Source organism: Perognathus longimembris, chromosome 4 (genome assembly GCF_023159225.1).
Source record: "Perognathus longimembris pacificus isolate PPM17 chromosome 4, ASM2315922v1, whole genome shotgun sequence".
NCBI classification, from domain to species: Eukaryota; Metazoa; Chordata; class Mammalia; order Rodentia; family Heteromyidae; genus Perognathus; species Perognathus longimembris.
Window position 1 is genome coordinate 7,238,604 of NC_063164.1, and position 13,023 is coordinate 7,251,626.

Sequence of the window (13,023 nt, forward strand, 5' to 3'; positions counted from 1 at the left end):
TGTGGTCTGAAAGAATGCAGGGAATGATTTTGATACTTCTGAATTTGTACAGATTTTCTTTGTGCCCTAAGATGTGATCTATTTTGGAGAATGTTCCGTGTGCTGCCGAAAAGAATGTGTATTCTGTCCTTGCTGGGTGGAATATTCTGTAGATGTCGATTAAGTCTAGTTGGTCTATGCAATTGTTTAGTTCTGTGGTTTCTTTGTTCAGTTTTTGGCGTGTTGATCTGTCCAGAGGTGATAGTGGAGTGTTAAAGTCCCCCACTATCATTGTGTTTGGGTCTATGAATGTTTTTAGAGCCAGTAGTGTTTGTTTGATGAAGTTGGGTGCTCCTGCATTTGGCGTGTAGATATTTAGGATGGTTATTTCTTCCTGTTGGAGAGATCCTTTTACTAGTATGTAGTAACCTTCTTTGTCTCTTCTTACCTTTTTTAATTTGAAGTCAATTTTGTCTGATACTAGGATTGCAACTCCAGCCTGCTTATGGGGGCCATTTGCTTGATAGATTTGTTTCCAGCCTTTCACTTTTAGAAGATGTTTACTTTTGCTGGATAGATGTGTCTCTTGGAGGCAGCAGAAAGATGGATCTTGATTTTTGATCCAACTTATGAGTCTATGTCGTTTGATTGGAGAATTAAGTCCATTAATGTTGACAGTTAGGATTGAGAGGTGATCGTTTGTTCCTTTCATTATCACTGTCTTGTTTGAAGCTGTGTCTTCCCATTTCTTGATCTAGTGTTTACTAATTAGGGTTCATTTCTCTGTCTGTGTTGGGATCCTGATTATTTTCCCTGTATAGTACATCTTTAAGGATTTTGTGTAAAGCTGGTTTGGTGGAGATATATTGTTTCAGTTTTTCCTTATTGTGGAAGACTTTTATTTGACCTTCGGCTATGAAGGAGAGTTTGGCGGGGTACAGAATTCTTGGTTGGTAGTTATTTTTATTTAGAGTTTGGTATACTTCATTCCAGGCTCTCCTTGCTTTCATGGTCTCTGCTGAGAAGTCTGGGGTAATTCTGATTGCTTTTCCTTTATATGTGATTGTTTTCTTTGCCCTAACAGCTTTGAGTATTTTTTCCTTGCACTCTGCAGAAGCTGTTTTGATCACAATGTGTCGATGGGAAGTCCTATTCTGGTCTGGTCGATTTGGGGTTCTAAATGCTTCTTGTATCTGTATAGGCCTTTCCTTCTGGATATTTGGGAAGTTCTCAGCTAATATTCTGTTAAATAGGTTGCCTATCCCATTAACCTCTTTCTCCAAGTTTTCCTCAATACCTATTATCCTTAAATTGGGCTTCCTGATTGTGTCTTGAATCTCCTGTAGCGATCTGTTTTGTTGCTTGGACTGGATTTGTATTGATTTTTGATCTTTCTCCATAGAATCTAAGGAATCTTCAGCTCCTGAGATTCGATCCTCTGCTTCAGTTAGTCGGGACTGTAGGCTAACTACTTGATTTCGAATCTCTTTTCCTTCTGACTGGTCTTTCCTGATGTTTTCCATGTCATTTCTTAGGTCCTGTATGGACTTCTTTACTTCATTAACTTCATTACTTTGGTTTTGAGTGTTGTCTCTCAAATCTTTAAGTTGGGTAGCTATCTTTTCATTTGACTCTTGAAGCTCACTTATCTTTCTATTTGTGGATGCCATGAAATTCTCCATTAATTTTTGCTTTGCCTCCTCACACTCTAACATAATTGACTGAAGATATTCAAACTTTTCATTTATCATGTTTATCAGTAAACTTTGTAGAGCATTTTGGGGGTTTTCTTCTATGTTTTTGATTGACTGCTCTGCTTCCTGCTTGTTTTGGGTGGGGGATAAGACTTCATTATTTGCCATCTTTCTTGTGTTTCTTCTGCCCATTTGAATTGGGAATGCCAACCTACCAGCACCTGTGAGCACTGTTTAAGACCCAAAGCAGCCCTTACCAAGCACTGTTGTGTAAATCTTACAATTTCACAATTATAAACAGATAACTTGTATACCTGTCTATAAAGTTAGATTTGGTGTTCTAAAGAATACAATTTCAATATAACATCTGATCCTGGGCCCTGTATTCAGTAGTTACTTATTTACTGTTACAACCTTATACGCAATTCATGTTTTTATATTAAGTTCTTTTAGGACTGGCTTTCTCTATGAACCCCTTTGATTCACTCGTATTAAGCTGTGATATCCTCTATCCAATAACCAGAAGTCAATGGAACCTGGAGGTCCAGGCAGTAAGTCCGGAGGGTAAGTTGGAGGTAGTAAAGAGAATAGAGTAAACTGTATTGGGGGGGTGGTGGTGGTGATTTTGGTTTAGTTTCAGTGATGTGGAAATGTGGAGAAGAGTAGAATCAGTAGAAAGAACATTCATAAAATGACAGACACTGGAGAGTTAGCAGAAAAGGGTGTAGGTGTTATTTATAGGAAAGTAATTTTTATAGGAAGAGGACGCAATGAGAGAAATGAAGTAAAAATACTGGAAGACAGATACACAAAACAGAGAAAAATTATTTAACAAGGAAGTATAAGTAAATAAAAAGGAAAATAACCGAAAAGGAACAAACCTAGCAAATAAACAAACACACAAAAAAACTTGATACAATAAACCAGTAAAAATGGAAAACAAACAAACCAAAAAAAAAAAAAAAAAAAAAAAAAGAAAAAACAGCCAATGATGTTTCAGGTGTGAAAAAATTAAAAAGAAAATTTAAAAGAAAAGTTAAAAAAAAATGTTTGAAGAGAAAAAGAAACCAGTCTCTCGTTTCCCTGCAATGGACTGCAGTCTATTTTCCTGATTGGCTGATTTGACTTGATTTCAGTTGGCAAGGGGTGGTTCTGTTCTGACTTTCTCCCCTGTTGGTGCAATCGTGGGTCTCTGAGGTTCGCACAGCTTGCAGGCAGGCCTTGGGCGTCCTCTGTCGATGGGGACGTGGGCAGTCACAGGAACTGTGGCTCCTCTGTCTGCTGTGGGGCCGCTGCCTTTGATGCCTGGTCTTGACTAGACTGTGAACTCAGCAGAGCATGGCGCCTCTAGCCTGTTTTGCTCCACTAAGAGTTGCTTGCCTGAGGGAGGCGGCCTCCTTGGCATAGGTAGCTATGGAATGCAGCTCCGTTTTGGGCTGGGAATTAGTTTCCTCTGTGACGGGACCGTTTAGCTGTCCCCGGAACTGTTTGTTCCTCCTTCTGTTGTTTCCGTGCCCCTGGTAGCTGCTCGCAGCTTTTGCTTTAAGTTTAGAAGTTCCGGCGGGCAGGGCGGGGCTTCTCTGGCTAGGCCCCGGACTCGCCTCCCACCAGGGCAGGGGGCGTTCTTCTGGGCGGAGCTGGTTCTCACTGATTCCGCCCCTCCTGCCCTTTTCAAAGATGGCTTTTTTGACCTCGCTTTCCCCAGGCCCGCTTCAGTTTCAGTCTGGTCTGACCCTATGCCAGTGGCAAAGATGGCGCTTTGCTCTGGCGGTGGGGACAGGGATGCCTTCCAGAAGCTGGACTGTGGGCACAAGCGAAAATAATTTTTTTTTTTTTTTTTTGCGGGGTACTCACGCGGTCTCTGCGATGTCAGGTCCTCCGTGCTCGGCTGCCGTCTGGAGTATTTCTCGCTTTAGCTGCGCGGAGTGCTGGGGGCTGTGCCCGGCACTGTGCCGGAGCCGGCGCTGGCGCCGCGGCGGGACGCCGCCTGGAGCTCAAAACTGTGTTTTCAGACCAGCAAAGTCGATTTTTCCTTCCTGTAGAGAATCCCTGTACTGTTAGAAGTTACTTTGGCTGTCTTTCTCGGAGAAACAGTTTCTATGAGGTGAGAAAACTACGATATCAGAGGGAGCTCTGCAGGGCACAGCCGCTCCTCCGCCGTCTTCTCCTCTCTCGGTGCTACTCTTATCTTCAGTTTACCACTAGAAAACCAGAAGCGGCACTGTGGCTCAGAGTTGTGCAGCACTAGCCTTGAGCGTAAATTGCTCCAGGGTTAGCGCCCAGGCAGGCCCTGAGTTCAGGCCCCAGAAAAATACACAGACACACTTAAATACTCTCAGGATTTTCAGAGGTAATGTATTGGGTGGTTTTGCTTTTATTTCCTAGTGGACTTTTCCTCCTGATCTCTTCTCTTTCCAGGGGTGGAAGATGCTGTATGTTCCATACACAAAGACAGTTTCCAATTTGAATTGCTCAATATTTACTTAAAAGTGCAAACACAGCTTGGAACAAGTCCAGCCTTTAAGATGAATTGATAAAAATATCACACATCCAGGTCTGCCTGTCTTTTGGCTGAAGGTATTGGCTTATCGATTTTCTTTCCTACCTGGAAAGCTGGCATTATTTCCCAAGCAGGCAAGCGTGGGGAAGGCAAATGCTTCTTCTTTAGGGTTTCAACACGATCTGCTTCTCCCAGCAGGCTCTTGCAATGAAAGGAACATTGATTCTCAGTAATTGCTTGATTCTCAGTAACTGCTTCTGTTAATGTGTTTGAATTTTTTATGAGCTCTAAAGAAAAGCTCTAACATAATAGTTGTGTTAGCAAGTGGGAAAAACCATAGAGTTTCTGCTGGTTTATTTAGCTCTCTTCTCCATGTAATTTTAAAAATATATACATATTTTGCATAACTCGAAAACTGTATAGTGGCTTCTGATCAATTTTTTTTTCTAGAGTAGAAGGAGGTTATTTGATTGGTGGGATGAGTTCTTCCATCACTAAATACTTTCCTTTATCCTTTGGATCGGAAGAAACTTGTGGGCTAATTTTATCATCAGAGTTACAGAGTAGACAGGTACTTCTAGCTTCCTCCCCCCATTTTTTTATTTCCTTATTTTTTATTTTTTGGCCAGTCCTGGGGCTTGGACTCAGGGCCTGAGCACTGTCCCTGGCTTCTTCCCGCTCAAGGCTAGCACTCTGCCACTTGAGCCACAGCGCCACTTCTGGCCGTTTTCTGTATATGTGGTGCTGGGGAATCGAACCTAGGGCCTCAGGTATACCGAGGCAGGCACTCTTGCCACTAGGCTATATCCCCAGCCCCTATTTCCTTATTTTTTTGTGCCACCACTTGGGCTTGAACTCAGGGCCTTTCATTCTAAAGGCCTCATATTCTCTCTTGGCTTTTTCACTTAAGGCCTATGCTCTACTGCTTGAGCTGTACCTCCATGTCTCGCTTTTTGTGAATTAATTGAAGCCCCTTGGATTTGTGTGCCCGAGCTGGCTTCGATCCTCCATCCTCAGATCTGAGCCTCCTGAGTAGCTGGGATTATAGGTATGAGCCACTGGCTCCCAACCTGTAAGTTGGATTTTTTTTTTAAATGCTATTTTATGTCACCAGTGTTTTGTGTCTCTTTGGAGTATAACCAAACGGAGACTTCTTATAATACCTCAGCGTTGCTTCACATATTCCCCGCTTTCAAATCTTGGGGTGAGATTGTTTCACATGCTTACGAACCATTTTCCTGCTTGATCCCTTAGGCTCTCCCCTTCCTTCAGACTCATTTTGTCAGTAATTTGTGTTCCTCAAGAGAAACACTTGATTCACAAGCTGGGAGCTTTTGAGTAGGTGGCGTGTCTGTTAGTTCTGAAGTTTGAGTCCTATGGTGCAAGGCGTGGGGGTTCCCTCTGCCCCCGGAGGAGCCCTGTTTCCTTCCTCAGTGGCCTCCTGTCCTGTGACATCACTCAGGACTGTGGTCCTCAGGCTCGCTGCCGGCTTTTCCCTGGCTGCGTCCCTGCGCTGTGGCCGGCAGGATGGCAGGGGAAGCGTTGGAAAGGACTGTGAAAGTCAGCCGGAGGGGAGCAGAGGATCCGAATCGAAAAGAACAGAGTCCATAAATAGAATGAAAGTCAGCTCAGCCACGAATTCAACTCTTCATAGTCTGTCTGTCCTCCTGACTTCTTCCCAACTCTTAGCTTTGATTTTCCATGAAAATAAAACACGGGAGAATGACATTGAGGATGTTGATTTTTTTTTTTTTCTGAATTGCTGTATGTGATTTTTCTTTGATTAGGCTGCAATTTATTTAGCCTTAGACCTAGGGGTCTAGTTCAGAGAAATTTCCTGTAAACCAAATAATATTTTCACACTCATATGGAAGAACTACAGGAGATTTGCTTACATATTGGAAATCTGAGGAGATTGGTTAAGAAAGAAATCATAGAAATTGGAATCCCAGAGTACATTGAACTTATCTTGGCCAGAATACAATTAAAAGGAAAAGACTTGAAACAATAAACAGAAATGTACACAGATATAAATGGGTTAGGTTAGCCTAATTTGGGCTTGGCCCACACTGTTTGTAAGTGGGGTTGAATGTCGTAGCCTAAAGAACATGGACAGAAAAAGGATTTTAGTTTATTTTAAAAACCTGGTAGAAACTGCTGATCAGGCAAACATACCTGAGTTGTTGAAATCAGGACATGCTACTATATTTAAGGCAAGGACTATTTCATGCTCCGCTAATTTGCTAGAGGTAAAGGAAAACTTAGTATATTATTAGTTGTGGGAAAAATGCTTGGAAAATCCCTTAAAGCCATATTTAACTATTGCTTTTTTGTTTGTTTGTTTTTTTTGTTTGTTTTTGTTTTTTTGGCCAGTCCTGGGCCTTGGACTCAGGGCCTGAGCACTGTCCCTGGCTTCCTTTTGCTCAAGGCTAGCACTCTGCCACTTGAGCCACAGCGCCACTTCTGGCCATTTTCTATATATGTGGTGCTGGGGAATCGAACCCAGGGCCTCATGTATACGAGGCAAGCACTCTTGCCACTAGGCCATATCCCCAGCCCCTAACTATTGCTTTTAGTTTACTATAATATACTAGAGATCCTAAGAAAATTTTTTTTTGTGCATAGAATAGAGAATGGGCAAGATATTATTGAAGAGAGAAATGACTTGGATTCTCGTGGGTTCCCCCCTTGTTGCAGAATTTCCCCTGCGCCTAACAGATTTGAGCTACTACCACCAGACTTGGGAAGCTGAGCTTCTCAAAGTGTCTTCCATTTCTCTGTGTTTTGACTTGGCTTCTAACTGAAGCTGGCTCTTCCTTTGTTGTGGTCCTCTCTTCCTCCTCTCAACAGCTACTCACACCAGACTCCTTTCAGGAACAGACTTGTTCAGTCCCTCTTTGCCCTCTAGAGGATCACTGGGGAGTTAGACTTTAAGACTTAAAATTCATCTCAATGTAGAATCTGTGTCTCCCTGAGGCTCCCTTCCTCCCTACTGGCATTAATTATTCATGAAAAGCCTAACCCCCCCACCATCGGACATCTGTTCAAGAGTTTCCTTTTACCACTGGAGCAACTGATTGCTAGAGATAAGGCAGCAAGAGGTGCCAGGGTGGGAGGGAGCTGGATGGTGCTTGAAGGAAGTCTCTGGCTCATGAGTAAGGCTCACAAGTCAGCCCTTACTACAACGGGACCCAAGTCCTGCCTTGACATGCGGTGACAAACCGCATGGTCAGACGAAAGCAACTCTAGACCTGCTTTGCTCCCAGGGCCATGGAGAATTTCTGCTACACTCAGAGTGATGGAGGACTTGGTTCAATATGTCCTGCCTTCTTCATTATGATGACTTGAAACCCAGCCTTGCGGGGGGGGGGGGGGGAGGAGGGGGAGGAGGGGGGGCTGGAGCTTGCTTCCAGGAGGGAAGAGAGTAGAGATTGGTAGAGAGGAGCACTGGTTCTTAACCATGTAGGGACCATAGTCTCAGGCAAGAGACTTGATTCAAAAGATCTGTTGCAGTTAAGGGGAGAGGGGGCATGGTTGCATAGGAAGATTTGCAAGTGTCTGAGGTCAGGCAGAAAGGGTTTTCTTTCATCATTAGGAGACTCTAGGCTGGAATGACATGGGTAAGGGAGTAGTAGGGTGGGCAAGCAGATGGCTTTCCTTGCTTGTAGTAGTTTCCTGGGGTTGCTGTAAACTGGGCGGCTCAGGCCACAGAAATGCCTTCTCTCACAGATTCAGAGGCCCGGAGCTGGAAGGCATGTGTCAGCAGGCTTCTGGAGGCTTTGAGCGGTGGTCTGTTCCATGCGCAGTCTCAGTCTAGCGCTGCTGACAGCCCTGGGTCCCCTTGGCTCCAGGAAGCATCTCTCCACTCTCTGCTGGCCTCTGCGTGCAGGGTGTCATCTCCCCAAGCTTCTTAAAAAGACGCCAGTCACAGTGGATTGGGATCCATACTAGTCACCATTCCCAAGACTGATTCTTACTTCATTATATGTGCTTGGACCCTGTTCCCCAAAGTGAGGGTGCATCCCCAGATACTGGGGACTATGATTTCAGCAAGTGTCTTTTGGGAGATCATGACATTCAGATCATCGCATTTGGGGGTCAGGCTTTCAAGGAGGTAGATCTTCATCCCAGTGTGGGCTTGGGCTAAGGGGGAGAGGTCAGAGTTCATAGGTCTTCCAGGAAGAAAAGAGTAAAGTTTGTTCAAGTCCCATTAGCTACATCCAGATTGGTCAGCAAGGGTCTGAGCCCAGCCCTATCAGAGGTAAACCAGAGGGTCAGTGGTGAGATGTGTTCAGATCACACAAGAAAGGGCGATTCTCTGAAGCAAATGATTCCGGAATCACAAATCTGTGGGGTGCCTGTTATCAGCTTTCCAGGACCGTCTGGCTCACAGAAGACTCCATATTTTCAACTCACTGAGAATCTGATGAGAATTGTGAACCTTCCTCCTGGAGAAGGAATGTATGTAGAGAGGTGGAAGTATTTAAATATAACTTCAGCAATACCTGTCATATCAAAAGCCTGGTCACTAAAAGATTTTATTTGTCTTGTGCTACGTTTCTTTGGCTGGTATCACAAAGTGCCACAGGACAGTAAAGAGTTTAATAACAGAGGTTTTCCTTACAGTTCTGGGGGCTGGAAGTCACAGATGAAGGGCTAGCAGGGCTGGTTTTCCTGAGTCCTCTCTCTTTAGCGTGTAGCTAGCGGACCTTCTTGCTGTGTTCTTCATGCAATCTCCCCTATGTGCACAAGATTCTCCCATGTCTCTCCCTCTTCTTCTAAGGCCTTCAGCCTTTTTAGAGGCCACCCTAAATGGCCTCGTTTGAATGTAATCACCTCAAAAAAAATTTGTGTATGTGTGTGTGTATGTGTGTGTGTTTATGTGTGTGTGTGCCAGTACTGGAGCTTGAACTCAGGGCCTGGGTGCTGTCCCTTAGCTTTTTCACTCACAGCTGGCTGTCTACCACTTGACCCACACCTCACTTCCAGTTGGGTGCATCATGGGAGATTTACTGTCTCACAGATTTTCCTGCTCAGCTTGTCTTTGTGAAGGCAGTGGAGGTCAAGTTGAGAATTACCCAGTCTGAAATCACATACTAAAAAGCACCATAAAGCTGGGTGTCCAGTAGCTCAGGCTTATAGTCCTAGCTTTTCAGGAGGTTGACATCTGAGGATCACAGTTTAAAGGCAGCCTGGGCAGAAGAAGCTCAGTGACGTCAACTAACTGGCAAAGAGCAGGAAGTGGAGATAGGGCTCAACGTTTAGGGGTCCATCCTTGAGTGAAAAGGCCAAGCAAGAGTATAAGGCCATGTAGTTTATCCCCAGTACTGGTACAAGACCAAAAAAATGCATAATAAAAGATACTTAATGTGGTTCTACTTTTCATGACTATATTTTGGTTATGTGATTTGTCCACAGTCTGATGGCTAGGGAACTGGATTTCTGATCTGAGGCCCTTTTTGTATTCAAGATGTGTTCTCTTTCTCACACTTCTTTATAAGTTATGAAAATAGTGACTGAAAACATTAGGAAAAGTATCAATTTTTTTGTGATGAAAATCAAACTATAAAGAGTCACAGCTAATGTGTTTGATAGTCCTGTCTTTAACATTTTGGAAGGCTGTAAGTTGTTAAGAACAGTTGGTAGCTAAGCAAAGCTAATTAACAATTATAATTAATTTCCCATTGTCTAAATTATAAGGAACTTATTTGGAATAATAGTCACAGGTGACAAAGTTTGAAATTAAATGGAAAGCAAATCAGTATTTAAAATAGCTCCATATAATTAGGTTGCAATTATCTGAATAAATTGGATCTAAATACTGGAAACTATAACTATGTCATAATCTCTGCGTTAGAATGCAAATTTATTTCTATAAGAGAATTCTTTTCTTATTTTTCTTTCTGTGCTGGTATTGGGGCTTGAACTCAAGGCCCAGGTACTGTCCCTTAGCTTTTTCACTCAAGGGTAGTGCTTTATTACCTGAGCCACACCTCCACACTTTTGGCTTTTTGCTGGTTAACTGGAGATTGGAGTCTCATGGACTTCTCTGCCTGAGATGGCTTTCAATCTCAATTCTCAAATCTCAGCCTTCTAAGTAGCTAGATTACAGGTATGAGCCTCCATTTCCCAACAGATTTACCTCTATTTATTTCTATAGACTAGAAAGTGAGGCTTCCTCCCTCCTTCCCTCCTTCCCTCCCTCCCTCCCTTCCTCCTTCTCTCCCTCCCTCCCTCCCTCCTTCCCTCCCTCTCTTCCTTCCCTTGCTCCCACCTTCCTATTCTTTCCATTTTGATTTTTATTTGTTGAGCTTTGATAAAAATAAGATGGAATGGGATATTTGTTTCAGCTCCTATTTATGGGATTTTTTTTTGCACATTTTGAGATTAACACAAGATTGAAATGCCTGCTCTTCATTGTTTGATACATTTGTGTGGATGAGCTGTGGTATTCAGTCTTTACTCAGTATGGCTGGATCTCCTACAAAGGCCGGATGTCTGGGTAAACACCATCACTTAAGGTACCGTAGGCAGGCTCCCAGATCACACCAACCTTTTATCCAGTACCACCCCAGGGTGTTAGAAATCAATAATGCTATAGAAGGCAGACCTTCTACAGGACCTTGATACCGTCTAGATTCTAGAAGCCTCCCTGGTTCCGTAGATGACCCCTTTCTAAGAATGTAGATATTTCCATTGTTCTCACGATTCCTTGCCTAGTGTCCTTTCTTCAGCAGTGTCTCTGGGGGTCACAGCGAGGGAGGGACCATAGACCCTTTATGAGTGTTCATGATTATAAGGTCTGTGAGGTGGCTGGAACCCTGTAGAATGCTTGTGACCCCATCCTGTTTGTATGGCCCTTGATCTCATGATTGAGTACGACTCAGACTCAAATCCTGTTGGATTTATCAGGAGAGCTGGCTAACGAGGACAAATTTAGTGCAGAGTAAATGATGTGTTTGCTGTAAGTAAATGCCGGGGCACCAGTAGAACAAAGGGTTCAGAGGAGGCTGGAGAGCAGAAGATGTGGGCACGTTCCAGGTCACACAGTTTATGGGGCCCACGGTGGCTTGTGTAGCACACGGTCCACGGGGGCCCACAGTGGTAGCGGGAATGAGCCAAAGCAAGAGATACCTCATGGAGCATGGCTACCTTATGAGCGGCTGATGAACTGCAGCAAAATAATATGTTTTTTGCAACTCTGTATTAATTCAAACTGAGTAGTCTCATTGTTTTAAAGGCAAAACCTTTTTTTTTTTTTTAAACCAATCCATTTTCGTAACCATTTCAATTCAGGTCAGTATGAGATGTCTGAAAATGTGTATTTTTCCCAGTAAAAAAAATGCAAAATGTGTTTTCTTTTCCAGTTTGATAAAATATGCCCAAGCTAAATGGACCTTATCATTCAGATTTCCGTGTACACCAATGGGATTAAGCCCTCCTAAGCCAAGACTCTTACGTGGACTCTCCCTGCCCTACCTACTCTTCTTGTGGCTTTTTAGATGGCAATTTTTTTTTTTTGTTGTTGTTGGTTGTATGGCTTGAACTCAGGACACTGTCCTGGGCGCTGTCCCTGAGCTCTTTTGCTCAAGGCTAGTGCTCTACCACTTTGAGCCACAGCTCCACTTTTGGTTTTCTGGTGATTAATTGGAATAAGAATCTTGCAGACTTTTCTGCCCTGAATAGCTTTGAGCTATGATCCTCAGATCTCAGCCTCCTGAGAAGATTCCAGGCGTGAGCCACTGGTGCCCCACTGTGATTTTGAAACTTAATAGTATGTAGAGCCCCTTGTCATGGATATGTGCTTACATCCAGCTAGCTCTGACTGAGCCACAGCTCTGCTTCTGGCGCCTTTTTTTTTTTTTTGGTGGTTAATTGAAGATAAGACTATTACAAACTTTCCTGCCTGGGCCGGCTATGACCAAAATCTTCAGATTTCAGCCTGAGTAGCTGGGATTACAAATTTGTTTTTTTATAAGACCAAGTTGCAATTTAGAGTCACTGCCCCATTAGCAGAGAGGCAAGGTAGAACCAAGGCTCCAGTCTAGACTCTCTGCTCTGCTTTTTGCCTTGTTCTCTTTCTTTTTTTCCCCTTTTCATTTGTTGATACTAGCGTTTGAACTCAGGGCTTTGCCCTTGCTTGATTGGTACTCCTCCACTTGAGCCACATCGACAAGTTTTTGCTGGTTATTTTGGAGATGGATTCTTCTAGACTTTTCTGTCCAGGTTGGCTTTGGACTGTAATCTTCCTGATCTCAGCCACTCAGTAGCTAGTACTTCAAGCATAAGCCACCAGCACTTGGCTCTTTGTCTTGTTACTAAGCGTAGAGGCAACTCTTGTCTAGCTAAAGAAAGACAACCGAATGCCCAGACTTCTGGAGCTGCCTCTCTGTCCTGGTCCTGAAATTGTGACTGATGATCAGAACAAAGGCAAAGTTAAGGCCAGGAGTTGTCTGGAGTTAGGACTGTCCACTGGCTCCTAGTGGCCAAGAGACTGTCAGCTTGAGAAACTCCAACATTTCTTTTGGGTGAATTTGATGTTTTGTTTTCCTGATCTTGAATTTCCAGATACTTGTCTTCAGATACAAAGGCTGAATTCCTTGCAGCATTGCACACAAAATTATTTTTATTTTGCTCCCAACTTGCTTCATCTGTGCTATAATGTCCTTCAATTAGTATGTAAAATTAGCACGTATAAATAGGTTGTATAATTAGGAATCTAAAGCTTAGCCACTGTGAAGAGTGGCTGAAACAAAGACTAAGAATTATCAAACTTTTTAAGTTTTTGGTGCCAGTCCTGGGGCTGAAATTCAGGGTCTGGGCTCCGTCCTTGAGCTTTTTTGCTCAAGG

The 13,023-nt window shown here is 43.4% G+C and overlaps 1 protein-coding gene across 1 annotated transcript in view; it reads left to right on the plus strand.

Moving 5' to 3' along the window:
- Positions 1-13,023, plus strand: part of Dner (delta/notch like EGF repeat containing) — a 277,045-nt gene that overhangs the window by 87,578 nt on the left and 176,444 nt on the right. The window lies entirely within an intron of this gene.